Genomic DNA, 17523 nt, shown 5'->3' on the forward strand with positions numbered 1-17523 from the left:
CACTGACACTTAGATGTTGTTGAGTTGTGGTGATTGTGTTTCATTGATAGGTGTTGATCTTTTCCATTATGTGCTTTTATGTTTTTTGTGCTCTTTCTCCCATATGAAGAGCTTCAGCTCTTCGAGGTATCATCTGTGCGCACCGTTAGGACAAACAGACGGCAAACCGCGGGTCATGTCCCCTTCAATGCGACCGTTCCTATTCTATATGCGTAGGTGTTTCCTCGCAAAACTGGACAGAACGGACGCCGCCCGCAATGACTTCCAGCTGGTTGGGAGAAAGAGCGAGTCTATTGCATGAGCTTTATGAAATTGATGGCAAACCTGTTGACTGCAACAAGAGACAGATTGCGTTTATAATCTGTGTAAATAAAGCCAAGGAAACTTATCCATTTGACAATGAGAGATCTTTCATGCTTATAGGAGCGTGCTGTGTTACGACGCTAACCTATTTCTGACCCAGTATCTCGAGCTTAGAAGAGACGCTGGTCAAGTTAGGACCATCCAACTATTTCCTGTATGGTTTTCAGAAGTGCTGTTAGGTTCATCCCTATCCTGATGAAGACATAGATTACCAATCAAGTCGAAACTATTTAGATTAAGAAGACTCATGTTTATGGGCACTAATAGTCTGGGCACTAATAGTTGATATTTTCTGTCTGGAGTGAACCATTTAATATGGGAAATATATTTGTATTCTCTTTTACATAGGAATTGTATTTGTAAAAATAAAAATCGAATGCTTTAGATAATATTAATTGTCTTTTTGAATGAACAAAATAATTTTTTATTTCAATAATGGAATTGTTGCATTGTCTCACATTTCCATAAGAAAATCTAAATGCATTATTTTTAGAGTTTGCATCAGTTGAATGAATGTATGAATGCCTGTGATTTAGGATGTTTTTTACAAAAAATAATTAATTAAAGATGTGTAAAATGACTTTTTTACTTCAATTTATAATAAAAAGAAATTGATGATTTAATGTGATACCTATTGCCTTGTCCTTCAGTTGCTCTCTTGATTCTGGCACCATTACCTGTTTCATATCTAAGTAAATGCAGCCAGGCCAGCAAGGATCTGGGTAAGTGCAAGGAGGCAGGGCTGTAGGGGTTACAGTTACAGCCCCTAAGTGCATGGTAGGCCAGGAGGCAGTGCAAGGAAGACTGCTTGTGGAGGAGCCTTGGACCCAGTGAGACTGTGAGGGAACCAAGCAACCAGTCTGTGCAGCAGACAGGTAATTTAGCAAGGGAGCGAGAGAGAGAAGGCAGAGGAGAAACGAGGGTCCTGAGCTGTTTCTGGAAATTCAGGTGGTCCGGCTCAGGTCTGAGATGGGCAGGGAGGACGTTCCAGAGGGAGGCACCTGCAGAGGAGAGAGATCTACCCCTCACTCTCTGCCTAGAGAAGCATCTGACCCTCAGAGGCTTGCAGGTAGCTGAGCGAATGGCTCTAGGAGGAAGATATTCCTTAATAACCATATACAACCTATGCGTGTGGGTAGATGTAGGGTTGCAATATGGTGGGATAATAGAATATGTAAAAATGGTGCGTGTGTTTTGGGACACTAGATGAGCAGACCAGCTGCTGGGTGTGTCTTGGGTGGGTGATGCATGAGGTGTAAGGTGGAAGAGGGAGCACGAAGATTAAGATTATGAATCAATGAATTGGTTAATGGGTTGTAAAGGATGTTTTTTCGTGTCCATGTTGGGGGGAGCTTGAGCCCTTGTAGCCTTGAGGCTGTGTAAAGTTGAGCGAATCCCAGGATTCACTGTGCGTCCTTGTGGTTACTGTCAATTGTTGTACCCACTTTCAGTTGGTTGCAAGTGTGCATTGTTTCAGTTCTAGCTGAATAGACGCATCAGGCATTCATGATTGTTTCTGCCCTCTGGGTATATGGCATTCTTGGTTTGGGTGAGGATTTTTGGGGCCTCATGTTACTGACACATGACCTGTTGCCCAAGGTGGGATGTTATCCCACGGGTACGGTCACGTGTATTGTTGCCCGACCTGTTGAATAAGCAATACCAGAGCTTTCCCGCCTCATTTTTCTTGTTTATTGTTATCTGAAGTTCCTCCTTTCACTGACAGATGGGTGGGTTATCTGGTTCATGTCGGCGTTGAGGGGTTCATGTCCAAATTTGGAGCATTCAAATATGCACATGATGGTGTGTATTGTTGCAGTCCCACCGAATAAGAAGTGAGCGTAATATTTGGATTCCAAATTGCTGGCAATCGTTCCTTCTTTCAAAAGAAAGTGAGGTATATTTTATGTAATATTGCATGCTAAAATTGTGCCTTTGCTTCATAGAATCTCTCTGTCACCCGTGAGACCACTATTGCCTCATTCATTAATGTAACCCCTCCTCCCATACAGATATCATCTAACTGGGTAGGTAAAAATATGAGGCCCTCATCTGAGCAGATCCACTCCCTGCTCACCAACAACAATCAAAGAGAACATGTATTTGCTGGCACGCAGCCTGGCAGCAATGGTACACAGCTACTCCAGCTCTGGGTGCTTCCCACGGGCCTTAGATAAAGCACACTTCACCCCGCTCCTGAAGATGCAATCCGAAGATCCTTATATCCTGGACAACTATCGTCTAACAGCCAATACCCACCTTCCTTGGGGAAATCATGGAGCGAATGCCCATCAAACAACTGCTGAGCTACGGTGAATCTAAGAACTTGCTAAATAACCACCAATCAGTTTCCGGCCTACCAGATGGACTGGATTAGCCTTCTTACTTGTGAGAGATGAACTACTACACTCCATGCATGTTAACTCCACACCCATCCTCATCCTCTTCACTCTGTGGGCAGCATTTGACACAATGAATCACAGCACTCTTCTTAACTGCCTATGTGATTCTTTTGGCACCACTGGTCATGCTCTTGAGTGGGTCACCTTCTTTTTCTGCACCAGTCAGTTACAAGTTAGATCAGGCTCCTTCCTCTTTAAACCAAATCACCATAACTGTGGTGTCCCCAAACGCTCTGTCTTCTCACATCTCAAGCCGCTTGCTGGCCCCTTAGCTCTATTTTCTGCCAACTTCCAAACCTATGATGATAACCCCCAGTTTGCCTTCAAGCTTGGAGCTGCTGCTTCATACACAGCGCCATCCTCTTCTTGCCTGTCTAGCATCATCGGCTAGATGATCAACAACAGCCTAAGCCTTCAAACGTCTTAACCAGAGATCATCCATCCCTCCTGCACTGCCTTTCACTTGACCTACCGCTAAGGCACCACCCCTACCCTTGTGCTGTCAGATAATAATGTGGCCATCACCTATGACGATTCACTCTCCTTCACCTCTCAACTACAGGACATCACCAGCAAATTGACTTTCCACACCCAATGCTAAGCTACATTCCACCACATCTCATGGGTCCCTAGTGATATCCCGCATAACACTATTGGGCCTTCCTATTGGCATTGCAAATATTAGTTGCCTAGACTTATTTGGGCTTAAGGCCTAGAGCCTTCATACCACCGGCCCTGAATCCCTATGGTGGGTCCCTGTGGACAGGTGATTCACCGTTAAAAGCATGTGCCTTGTTCATAGAGCCTACTGGGCATCTGGACCGGTCTACACTCAACAGAAACACCATACGTGCTTCCCCAAAGGGGCTGTTGGATCCACATACTCCTTTTCTCTCACCATGGCCCGGGTCAAGAAGGAGGAGGGATAAGACTGTTGATCACTGCAGGAGGCCTTTGGAACAATCCCCCCATCGCGTTGAGCTCCCTCATCAACCAGCTGCTATTCAGGAAAACTATTTTTCTGTTCAAATATATTTTTTTTTTTATTATTGACTATAGCTGAAATTACATCAACGTTTTCAATTTATACATAATAAGGATTTCATAAGCATTAAAACGAGAAAAAGTAATACATATTCACGGTAGAAAAGACATTCATATAGATTCACGGGTTGACAAAATATTTTTTTCACGATAGGATAAAATGATTACAAACAAATTTATCATTGTGAAGATAAACAATATGACACAATTTTCATTCCATGTTCAAAGCCTTTAAAAAATGAATGGTGGCAATTCTTATGCTCATGCATTCAGTTGCTGCCAAGGCGGCCCATCTATTTCTAGGGTCAATTTGTGCAAAATACGCAAAATGATTAACAAAATGAGAACTTCCCAAGCTCGTTAGGGCTGGACAAACCAATATTATATGTTGCAGTGTTTCAACAATCGCTGTATTTTTACAAAACCTACACCAATTGAGGTCCGAGGGAATTTGCTTTCTTCTTATTTTAACCTCACGAGTGGGCCAAATGTTGAACTGCAACCGTAGGATAGCAGTTCTAATAGCAGCAGATGGAGCCAAACGTAGATAGGAAGCAGTATTTCTATCTATCCAGTGTTACCAGCATTTTCCAAAATCATTTGTCCGATTGAATGTGTGGAAGATGCTCTGGCCACAAAAAATAATGAGTCCTGGATCAGTGTTGACTCTCCTGTGAAGAGTGCTGATCACTTTGTTGCTAATTTCAATTTGCGTGGATGCTCCAAACAAAATCCACAAAAAACTGGTCACACATCTGTAAACAATAGAAAAACAAAATCTGTGTCAACTAAGGCTACACAAAGAAATAATACAGATCTGGGTGGTACAAAAAAAACAATCCCAAATGAATCCCCCTTCAGGTACTATAAAAACCTCTGCTTGCACCCCTGTTGCTTCTATAGACATTTGCGATGAAATCACAAATAATGATATGGCCGCTACGGCCAGTGAGCCTCCTTTAAATAAAGTTTTGTCGTGCAATCTTCCACCTCCCCAAGTTGCTCCAAAGGAGGCTCCTCATTTAATTATGACCCTTTGAATGAGCTGGTACATAATTATTTAAGCCTGATAATGTGCGAATAAGATAACCCTCTCCTGCTGTACAAATGACATTGACCGCACATTGTGGTGTAATCTCTACAGGTGCTGTCAAGTTACCTCCTTCTGTCATTTCTACACCAGGCGTTGATGATCGATTAAGCTCATTAAGAGCAGCTGTAGACTCTTATCTACTGAATAGAATTTCAGAGGTATTGCCTGAAGCTTCAATGTTATTGACCAGCCTTCCCATATACATAACTCCTATAACAACACTGAAAATGAAGCTCCATCTCTTAAAACTCGAACTGACACCTGTACGAATCCCAAACCACCTCTTTGTAATAGTCGTCGCAATCAAGATCTTCCAAAACAAAGCATCAGGAAGAATTCAGAATCTCGTAATGTTGGCACCAAACCTCATACAAATGACGCCAGTGCTGCATTGTCAAAGAAATTCAATCTGTTCCACACTTTAATTTTGAAGTGTCGAGATGGGCCCTTTCCAAAGTACGACCTATGTCGTGCTAGTGTCCTTAATATCTTTGGGGACATAGAGGGATTGGATGCTATATCTTCCACTGATTTGGATCAAATTGAGTTTCTTTGTGAAAAGAATCTTTCCATTGTTAGACTATGGATAAAGTCTGGAATTGTTCGCAATACTTTATGGAACGCTAGAATGGGCTTATTCAATCTTGGTTTTCTATTAGCACAAGATCCAGCACGTCATCAATCTAAGAAGTTTGATGTCAATGAATCTATTGTAGGTACCACTCCTGAACCCTTGTGTGCCTGCAGTTTTTATACTAAATAATCATTTCCAAACTCCTTGTTTTCTGCTAACTCTCACTCATAACCACGAACAAGTACTCCCCCTATTGAAATTTCACTTGCAAGTTGGAATACTCGAGGCTCTTCTCACCTGCAATGGACACTAAATAATCACTTGAATACATATAATATAGTAGCCTTACAAGAAACGTGGCTAGTAAATCCTCCCATATGGGCTGATCATGAGCTTATAATTCTTCCTGCAGAACATGGTGGTAAAGGTAGACCTACTGCTGGTCTGATAGTTGCAGTGAAAGCGAGCAAGGGTTTTATAATCTCTCCCTGGCAAGCACCAAACAAATGTATGCAATTGGTTAAGATCTCCTTTAATTCTCAGATATACGCACTTATTAACCTCTATCGAAATCCGGTGGGCATCATCGATGATAGCTTTTATGCTGCTCTCTCGCTTCTCTTTGAACTTATTTCTGCTCAAGGCGATATTTCTGGAATTTTAGTAATGGGTGATTTGAACTGTTCTTGCTTTGAGTCGAATATAAGGAGTAAGAATCGTGAGGGAGCGAGATGGATGTCTTTCATGGAAGATCTTGACTTAAAAATGGCAAATGGTGCGATCACAGGTGACATCCCTCCAATGAACACCTGGGAGAGAGGCATTTCAAAATCCACAATTGATTATGGGCCTCATTACACGGAAGGCGGTGAGCCATGGCGCTATTAGCGCCATGGCTCATGCCGGTAAAATACCGGCACCGCCTTGGCGGAAAGGGGATTTACCGCCCCATTCCAAGGTTGGAGGGGCGGTAAATCCCCCTTCCGCCATTGCCCTTCCCCATTCCCATTTCTGCCCCATAGGGCTCTATGGGAATGGGGAAGGCGCTAATTACGGCACCGCAATTTTGCGGTGCCGTAATTAGCTCCGAGGTCCCTTAGCGGGTTGGTTTTTAACGCCTGCAAAAAGCAGGCGTTAAAGCACCAACCCACTAAGGGACCTCGTAGTAAGGCGGTAATGGTTAACGGTCACCGTTACCATTAACGGTGGCCGTTAACCATTACCGCCTTCCGTGTAGTGAGGCCCTATATCTTCATGTCTAACAGCATCTTTATGAATACTAGCAAATTTGTTGTTGTAAAACAGACAGCTAGTGATCACCATCTCCTAGTGCTATTTTGGTCAGCCGAAATTGAAAATCGCCCAAAAACTGCACTTTGTTATAAACAGACTTTATCAGTCAATAATGGCAAAAATCGATTCAAGTGGTCTATTAATAAATTACTAGTACTGAATGATGCCATTCTAAGCAGTCAGAGGTTACACAAGGCTGATTCTTACATAGATGTTTTAAGCACCTTTGCGAATCTTACCCAGATCAAACCCATGACCATGGGCCTCATTACGACTCAGGCGGTAAGGGTTTTACGGCGGCGTAAACAGCGCCAATCCTTACCGCCTGAGTACGAGGTCCCTTAGCGCCATGGCGGACTTAACACCTGCTTTTAGCAGGTGTTAAAATCCATGGCGCTAAGGGACCATGGAGTTAATTACGCCACCGTAATTTACGGTGGCGTAATTAACGCCTTCCCCACTCCCATTATGCCCTATGGGGCAAAAATGGGAATGGGGAAGGGTAAATGGGGATTGGGGACTTACCGCCCCGCCAAGGTCGGAATGGGGCGGTAAGTCCGCCAACCACCATGGCGTAAACGTAGTTTACGCCATGGTGGTAAAGTCACGGCCCAGGCGGTAACTTACCGCCTGGGTCGTAATGAGGCCCCATGTCTCTTAAATGGCTTGTTGTGGACGGGATAAAGATTCGCAAAGGTGCTTAAAACATCTATGTAACAATCAGCCTTGTGTAACCTCTGACTGCTTAGAATGGCATCATTCAGTGCTAGTGATTTATTAATAGACCACTTGAATCGATTTTTGCCATTATTGACTGATAAAGTTGACTTATTCAATATTCATGACTGTTGATTTGTCCAGCTCATGCTGTTCTGGTGGTTCTGGTTGCCCTGCGTTGATGAATGTACTTCTGTTTGATGAATATCACGCAAATCACTGCATTTAGTACCCGGCGAGGGCGCAATCAGAATGAGAGAACCATTCTGATTGGCCCTCGCTAAGGCATTACCCGGACGGGAATTCCTCGGCCGGGATTCCACGGCCATTGTTTCCGGCAGGGGGTGTGGCAGCCCCTCAGCCAATGAGGAGGCTTGAAGCGGGCCATCTCTGCTCCGAGCCTCCATGGCTGAGAAACTGCCTTTGCTCCCCGCCAGGGACTCAGGTACGTTTTTTTTTCTCCTCCCTCCTCATCGCACTTACCTTTAGCCTGCTTTGTCACTGGTGGGGGACAATGGCAGCCTCCAGCCATGTGGAGACTCCGGAGCGTGGCCATCCCCACTCGATGGAGGCTTCCATCGTCCCCCGCCAGGGTCAAAGGTACTTTTTTTTCCCCTTCCTCCCTTCGACCCAACCCCACTTACCTTCTTGTCTTTTTTTCGGGGGGGGGACGCGCTGGGACCAGAAGTGTTCCCAGTGCGTCCACTTCCGATGGCCGCCATGAAAGGGAAAATGCACTCCATTTTCCCTTTCCCGTCGGCCATTTTCTTGTTAATTTTTTTTTTTTTTCTGTCCCGAAAAGTTTAGTGCAGATCTTGTGAGCTGGGCTACTAAAAGTAATGTGACCTTCGCGGCGGGGGCATTACCTGAGTCGGTAAAGCCCCCGCCGCTCGGGTCATATTGCTTAAATATGTTACATGGTCAAAAAAGATTTTAATCAAAAAATGCCCTTTCATCAAACCATATCAATTCATCGTTTAGTACATAATACCTAAGAAAACCGTAGTCAATTAATTTCATAATTACTAAACGATGAATTGGTATGGTTTGATGAAAGGGTATATGTTGATTTAAATCTTTTTTACTATGTGATTTGTGTGATATTTATCAAACAGAAGTAGGTCCATGAGGCCTCACCCGAAGAGATGGTGCAGGTAGTGTTCTGGGAAGTTCTGACCCAGACTTTTTTTGTGTGTATTTAGGGGCGTTGCATCCTTTAGCCGACACCCATTTTTCAGTCAGGTGTTTTGCCGCGGGAGTTTTGTCGAAAATTGGAACCCCCCACAAATAATTTTAAAAAAGTCAATTAAGTTTTTCAGCAAAACTCCTGCGGCATTACACCCATCGGAAAAAAGGGGTTCGGCGAAATGACATGGAACCGTATTTTCTATACAGGTATAATCAATCAAATAAGTAGAACTAACTGAGTTTATCTTGAATTGCTGAAATAGCCAGTGCCTTCCCCCTTTGTCTAGTATTTAGTGCCCTGCCTTGATGACCCATGGTGGTATTTCAGGTTGTTTATTCCTTAGAAAGTAGGCATTGCAAAGCACTCTACCACTGACGTGCATCTTCGCAGACACCTGCACTTATTGTATTATTTTAAACCAGGCATTTACCTGCACTCTAATGTTCTAGTACTTGGTAAGTATCGCCCTCCCCCTTCCTTTTCCCCTTAGTTAATTGGTCACCGAAATATGCCATGGTTAAAATGATCATACATCCCGCTCTTGCCTTTCCATTCCTTTACCTTTCCCTCTTTTTCTCTTATGACACTCTAGGAAGCAACTGCGTTTGCAGCTGGTTCCTTACAAAACAATCGTAAATAAAATAAACGAATGAAGGAACATGTTAAATGTGTCCTCATGTCAAGTGTCTTTGTTCAGGCTACCTTAGGTGTTATGCTTTGTTAAGTTTTGTTAAAAGTTGTTATGTCATATCGTGTGATTTTTGTGGGTGGGCGCCACATGTCACCTGTCAGGTTTCTTCAGCACATCTGGACATGTCATGGCACTCATGGCGGCCGTTTCGCGAGCACCCCGCACCTTTGCCGGGGATCCATTCCAAGAGGATTGTAATCCCTTCCATGGGAATAACCCTTCAGCGAAATATTCGACCACGAGACAGATGCACCCGTGTGAAACGTTTTCCCGCCCGCCCCCACCCCCTGCGCTGGGACAGCTGGGGCTATGGGTCCGGTATGCGCATTCTCTCTGCTGACATGGAAGACAGGCTGTTTGGCGGCTGGCCAAAGGGGCCCCCTGGGTTGGTTCCTGTCATGGGAGAGGGGCTCTGTAAGCTGTCCCGGTTCATTGCAGGGGCACAGGAGGGCTTCGAGAGTGCTTCGTCTGGGTCACTTTTAGGCTCCAGGAAGCCCACTTGGCTTTATACAACTTGGGGAACTTCCAGGTACACCCGTACCCCTGATAGGAGAGCCAACACATTTTAAGGTGTTCCCTGTGCACCCGGGAAAAGTCAGTCTAGTCACACAGCAAGCTCAGTTCTGAAAGGGAGATAGGCTCTGGTAGAGTGAGTCTGCCACACGTGAGGCTTGCTTGCATCTGCGTGGCGTGGCAATGCTTCGGAGTCAGTCACGTGGCCGTCTTCTAAAAGACTAATACAATACAGAAATATTGGGGAAAATCGCCCTTCCACATACGCCTATCAGTGTCTCATGAGGTGGAATAGACGCTTTGTAAGCGTTGAGCAGTATCTTTGAAAAGTAGGGAGTGTTGAGGCTCGGGGAGGAGTGGAGCGTGCTTGGGGCCGGGCTTATTTCCGCCGGCTCTAGTTTCTGGTCACGTGGTGTTACAGGAAGCCGCTGTGCAATTCCTGTTATTGGACTCACAGCCGTAGGATATTAGGACACTGCATAATACCCAACACCACCCCTACCCTCAGGCTTGATGTGGGGGAGAGGTGGGGAGGGGGTGACGAGTTGGGCATGGGCGGCTGCGAGGTTGCTTTTTCTGACAAATCCTTCATCCCACTGAGGAAGTTACAGCATCCCAAAAATGTTCACTTGCAGCGAGTTGGCTGAGAAGGAGGAAGACGCGCTACCAGTCCCGTGGGAGGGGGGCGGCGGGTGTGCACATTCTCTGGCAAAGTCAAACCATATGGAGCTCTTAAAGCCTGGGATCTCTTGACAGAGACAGGGCCCCCCGCGGAAATAAGGCGACTCCAATACCCACCAGTACATCTGAAAGACTGAAAGGGCTGGATGCAGCGGTGGAAGTGGAAAAAAGCAACTAGTGCTACTCTGGCTGCATCCAAAAAGGCGGGAGCGGGATGGCGGGTCGGTCCGCTGGGACCAGGGGGGCTCTTGGGGATAGGGGGTTGTGGGATGTACAGTGTGGAGCAGGTCAGCTAGACCTTTGGTGTGAAATGTTAAATGCATCTTTTTGTATTGTGGCCAGACTAGACATGGGCTGGAATAATAAATGAATGGCACTAGATTCGTTCCCGACAGAAATATCAAAACAATATATTCAGAAATCTTTGATACATTTGTTCATGCACTTTTAACAAGATACTATTTGACACACAACTTTTTAGAACATGTTTTATTAGTGTTATCTGAGACTCATTTACACTAAAATGCACAATAGAGTTTAAACATATTTTGGCAATAAAATGTGAACTGGTTAAGGCAGGTAAAAATGTATTTTCCTACATGAATAGTACAGGAAGTTCATCCATCCATGACAGCCGACAGTTAAATGTTCATTTTTAATTACTGTATCTTTTCTCTTGATGAATACTTTTATTTGTAAATAACAATAATTGAGAAAATTCAGTACTTTGAGTGAGCCCGTACCTGTACATTAAACTCAATACACTTTTTAGTTGCCTGTAATCATCTGCCTGCAGTCAATTCATTTAAATGTAAACATTGGTAAAGAGAACAGATTTGGCTTTTGTATAGGCATAGCATAAGCGCTGTCATAATGGTACCCAGCTGACCATAAAATGCAACAGCTGGAACATGGTGTGATTTTCTAGGCATATGAGTGTCTGAAATATTCCCACCTAATACCTATGCACAAGCCAAACCTGTTGACTTTGTCAATGTTTGTTTAGGCAGGAACTCAGTGCAAAAAACATATATAAATGAAGTGGTTGAAGGCAAGCTTGTTACAGGCATTTTATATTAATTAAACCTTTACCACTTTTGCAGCTGCAATTAAGCCATTAACTCTTACCTCTCACCAGATTACTTAGAAATAACAGTGAGAGGCCAAAGTTTGTTGTTACTGCTTGACAAAACTATCTCAAAGACATCGCAGGAGGAGCACTATTTTCTTCCTACTCATTAAATCTGTCCCATTGCAAGGGTGTTGTTTTCTCAGTGTTATTAATACTTACTATTTGAAATAAGGATTCCAATTTTTGCAGTTAAATCAGCGTGGGATTACATAATTGACCCAGAAACTTTGGCTAAGCAGTGAAGCAGGGATTTTAAGCCACTCTACAAATTTGGTCATATACTTTCCACGCTTTACTTGGTATATATGTTTAAATTTTGGATTTCAAGGCCTACAATAACACTGTCTTACAGAGTTTACTTACAAAACCCACAAATTGCATAGTAAATCCACATACCAACATGCACATCCTTATAGCAACACGTTAAGCCGAAAGAATGTCATTATGGCTTTAATTTTCACATCCTGAATGGTAAACTAAAAGTTCCAGATGCAAATTATGCAAACCTGAAAACCGCGGTATTTATAGTGATTTAACACACAGAATAAAAGAAGTTGTTTAATAGACTTCAGTAGATGTGGAGATTCTTCGTCACAAGCCTCCATCTGGCTGTGATTGATGATGTGAGAACATTTGATTAGTGACATAAAGCACATTTATTTTTGTGTATGTTAACGTAGTAGACATCATGGATATAAACATATCTTTAAAAGGGTGCTTTATGTTGCTCACTTTAACTATGATAGATGCGCAAGGTCTTTCAGTTGAAAATGTCCCATCATGCACATGAAAGGCTCTGCCACTGATCCAGGAAATGTGGTTGCAGACTGTTAAGCTGCTCAGGCTGCAGAGCCACTGATGGACGCTGGATGTGTGTCTATGCCTGACTGGTCATGGCTTTGGAAATTGTTGGAAGAGGAGGTCCTACATTTGGCGCAGGAGAAAAAAGAAGCACCCTGAATGCTTGTGAGCCTTTGAACTAATGGTATGATAATCAAAAACAAACAAACTTGTGGTATGGCGTACCAATGATTTATATTACACTTCCATCTCTGGATGGATCTGAGTCTGCCACATGTTGTACAAGCATTATAGGCAGCACTGTGTAATCCCTCTTATTCCATTGCTGAGACCCAGGCACAGCACGTGGACGGCGCCCAGTGGTCGAATTATGAGTGAAGAACTAGTTGTGCCATGGCTACTGAAAAAGGGGCAGGGCAAGTAATGGGGTTTGTCCTTTCATTGGCATTCATGAGTGTGAAATTTTGATTTTCACTAAGGGGGCACACATTTCCCCACTCTGAATATGAGCAAGGGGGCAGAGCGAAGCGAGGGAGCCCAAAACGTCAAAAGTTGAACTGGTGCAATTTACAGAACATTTTTTTAACAAGCATTGGCGGTGCCACCAGTTTGGGTTTTGTTTAGGCATGGGAAAGGCACTTGCCAGGCACTGCCACAGTGGTATTAACTGACAATTGATGGTAGCAGGTGCAAAATGGTGCGAGTATGTGGGCATCTAATATCAGTGCATGGCAAATGTCTAATACTTATACACAAGCCAAAACTATTGGTTTTGTCAATACTTGTTTTTAACAGGACTTCAGTGAAGGACATGCATACTGCTTACAATTAGAGTGGCTGAAGTCAGATCTAGGCAAGCCATATTCATTACACCAGTAGGGTGTTTACAACTCCAATTAAATTAACTCAGTATAATGCTTTGAAAGAAAAGCTGGCAGGCACTTTGAGTGCAAAGTTTGATGGTAATGCTTGATTAAAGCGAGCTTAAAAAATTCCCATGAGGAGATGTTTCGGGAACCAGGTGGGAATGGCCAGAGGAATAACCATGGCCCGGGCAGTCAATGGATGGTGTGAAGGCATTATGAAGCAAGACACAACAACAGATTAAACTTAAAAATCAGGGTGGAGTAAGGCCTAACTTGCTCTATGCTAAGATGGGATTTCCCTACCTAAAGAAAACTAAGGATAGTCTGCATCAGTATGTCCAAATCAAGTAACTGTGTCCAAAACCTATACTTGCCCTCACAATTAACTGTATACAATGTGTAGGGATGTCAGCTTCAAAATGAATAGTGTTTAAACGTTCCAAAGACAGTGTAGAACTCCTTCCGGCTCTTGACTTAGGATCGGCTCCCCCTTTCCCAAGTTCAAGACAGTTCACAGCTTCAAAATGAATAGTGTTCAAAAGTTCAAAAGAAAGTGTAGAGCTCCATCCGGCACTTGGTTTATGATCAGCTCCCCCTTCCCCAAGTTCAAGAAAGTTCACAAAAGATGGCAGTTCCCTTCCCCAAGAGTTCAAATCTTCCAGCTTTTCAAAACAATACAGTTCCTTGGGATATGATACGATAAAATATGGCATTTATAACGCACCTATACACAAGTGTTTCAAGGCGCAACCAGGCAAGGGAGGGGGAACAGAGGGAAGACAGACAAACGATCTTACTAGGCCAGGTGACATTGAGAACGCGCAAGTGCACACTTCCCAACTCTGTCTTGTCATTAGTACTCGTCACTGGTTCAAGTCCGTTTATTGACTTCAAAATCGTTTAAGCAGCCGCTGATGAAGGGCCCTCGGACTCGGTGCAGTTATCGGACCACACAATAAATACATTATAGGTCATACAACCGATACCCATCTTCTCATCTGCTTTCCATCAAAAATTGTCCATTGCTTTCCTTGAACAATTAAACTTGTTCCTTTCATCAATGTTATTCTTCCAACACGTTACCGTGGCCTGGTTTGCTACTATGTACTTTGTACTATGTACTTTGGTACACCTTGGGCCTCATTCCGACCCTGGTGTTAACCAAGGCGCTATTAGCGCCTTGGTTGATGCCGTTATGGTTCCGACTCCGCCATGGTGAATAGCGGAATTACCGCCCCATTCCAAGGTTGGCGGGGTCGGTAATTCCCCATTCACCATGGGCCCTTCCCCATTCCCATTTTTGGCCCATAGGGCTCAATGGGAATGGGGAAGGCGCTAATAGCTCCTTGGTCCCTTTGCGGGTTGGATTTTTAACGCCTGCAAAAAGCAGACGTTAAGTACCAACCCGCAAAGGGAACTCGGAATAGGGCGGTAAGGGTTTAACGGCACCGGTGTCGTTACCGGTGACAGTTAACCCTTACCGCCCTACTCGGAATGACCCCCCTTGTGTATTCTTCTGACTCTGGCATTTTATTGTAAAAAGATTTGTCGGATGAAAGTGGTGAATGATGATCAAAGGATCAAATGTTTAAATGTTTTTTAACATGGTTTTATGAAAAATAAATCAAGAGAATTGTTTTTTGTGAAGAAATCTGTCTGCCAAATATCTAAGTCGATTTAGGTGATCCCTCTACCCATTAAAAAGGTAGACCCACTCTACCATATCCTGCTGTACAGAAGGGACTATTCAGAGAGGGGTAGTCTATCTGTTTTTTTCTTGAATACTTTGTATACTCTCCCTGCTACACAGATTAGAACCCCTGTTAACAAAAATAAGGGAGTACCCAATTCTATATTCCTATACAAACACATACCTTTATTGTAGAAACTGATGCCTCAGCAGGAGCAATCGGAGCAGTCCTCAAACAGCTAGAGAATGGAATGGAACTTCCTATAGCATACCTGTGGAAGAGCTTGAGTCCCAGAAAGATTAATTATTCGGTAATAGAGAAAGAATTACTCGCCATCAAACTAGCCTGTTCTGAATAGAGGCACCTTTTTCATGGAAGTGCTCACCCTTTTGAATTCCGAACAGATCATTGTAATCTTCGTCTTCTCCAACAAATGGATTGTTACAGCTCACAACAAGCCAGGTGGGCTTACTTCTTTGCCCAATATGATTTCAATATCACCTATATCCCCGGAACTGACAATGTGGTGGCAGACAGTTTATCAAGGTGCCCTTCTGTGTGCTCGGAAACTTCACTTTACAGGAAACAGATGCTTCCAGAAGACAGATTAATTGAAGCCGTATCTTCCTTCATACAGGAGATTAAGGAAGCTACTCCTGGAGATATCCCTCTCTTTTCTTCTCAAGACCGATACAAGTTGTCCTGGAAGGATGGAATGCTCTTTCAAGGGAATCACCTCTTTGTTCTCACAGGCTCTCCAACTCCAAGTCCTTTCATGGGGACATGATTCTAAGATTGCCGGACACAAGGGTATAGCTGCCACTACCAAATTGCTTCTGAGATCTTTTTGGTGGCGACGATCATGAGAGATGTCAAGGTTTATGTTTGATCATGTTCTGTTTGTGCACAAGGGAAGTATTCCACAGCCAAACCGATTGGACTATTAGAACAGTGAGACCTCTCGGATAAATCTTGGAGTCACATCTCTACTGACGTTGTGGTAGACCTACCTTCCTCTCAAGGATGCACACCTATTATGGTAACGGTGGACTGCTTTAGTAAGGTTGCCCACTTTACTCCTCTGAAAGGAGTCCCTACAGCCTCAGAAATGGCTCATGTGTTCTTCAAGGACATATTTCGTCTGCACAGTCTTCCACAAACCATCATATCAGACTAAGGGTCCCAATACACATCATTATTCTGGAAGACACTTTGTTGGCTTCTTGGGATCAAAAGAGCCTTAGTCTCTGGATTTCATCCCGAATCCAACGGGCAAACCGAGCAATTAAATCACACAATGGAATAATACCTAAGGTGCTTTTCCAATACTCAACAGGACAATTCGGTTGAGCTATTACCGACAGCAGAATTCGCCTACAACAACACCTACCACACCACCATCAAAATTAGCCCTTTTTACTGTCTCTATGGACGACATCCCAGATCTTTTCCTGAAACACCTTTTTTTACCCACTTCCCTACTTACCATATATTCTGTACTGGAAAAGCTAACTTCAGCCCATAAGGAGGCATATAAGAATCTAGAAGACAGCAAGGACAGATATAAGAGACAAACAGACAGTCATAGGAGATCTGTTCCCGATTGATTGTGGAATCACAAGTTTGGCTATCTACCAAATAACTGCCATGATGGGTAAGACCTTACAAACTATCCCCTCGCTACATCAGACCTGATGAGATCATAGCAAAGATCAACCTAGTTGCCTTCAAGTTGAAATTACCTCAATCACTTCACTGTATTCACCCAGTGTTTCATGCTTCCTTGTTACAAACCTTTGTTCCAGCTGAACACACCAAGAAAAGAAAGCACACTATAACTCGTGATCCATCTCCAGAAGTTCACGAGGTATCTAGGATTTGTGATTCCAGGTATCAGAAAGATCGCCTGCAATACTTGGTACAATGGAAGGGATTCCCATCCTCAGAAAACTCCTGGGGACCCCTTTCCAATATCAGAGCACCTCAACTTCTCTCAAGTTCTCAGAAATACCACCCTGGTAAGCCAGGCACAACGGCGTATAAAACGGGGCATACTGTCACGACATTGCCATCCTGGAAGATATGGCATACGTGGAAACACAGGCATTGATCGCCGGCACGTTCTGTATTCAATGCGCCTTAGCGGTCTAGCCTTCCTCCAACATGTCCATCCAGCGCTTCCGTAAATATGGCAATTTCCCACTTGTCTGTGTGTTGAATCCCTGCTGTTTCCGCTTTGGGACAAGATGCTAGTCTATTTTCCTCGGTGCTCTTTCCCCTTTCCTAGTCCTCCTTGATCCTTACCTTTTGCTGCTTCTGCTGTACTTTCTCTTTTGCATTTTCTTGTCATCCTTGGATTCCCGCTTCCTGTTCTTATACTTTGTTGCCACGTTACCATCCTTTCATCTCCCGGCGTCCTTTACTCTTAATACACCGGAACGGACCAGCTGCTGCCATCCTTCAAGCCTTTTCG

This window comes from Ambystoma mexicanum, chromosome 10 (assembly GCF_040938575.1).
Source record: "Ambystoma mexicanum isolate Mex_15411 chromosome 10, UKY_AmexF1_1, whole genome shotgun sequence".
In the NCBI taxonomy this organism is placed as follows: Eukaryota; Metazoa; Chordata; class Amphibia; order Caudata; family Ambystomatidae; genus Ambystoma; species Ambystoma mexicanum.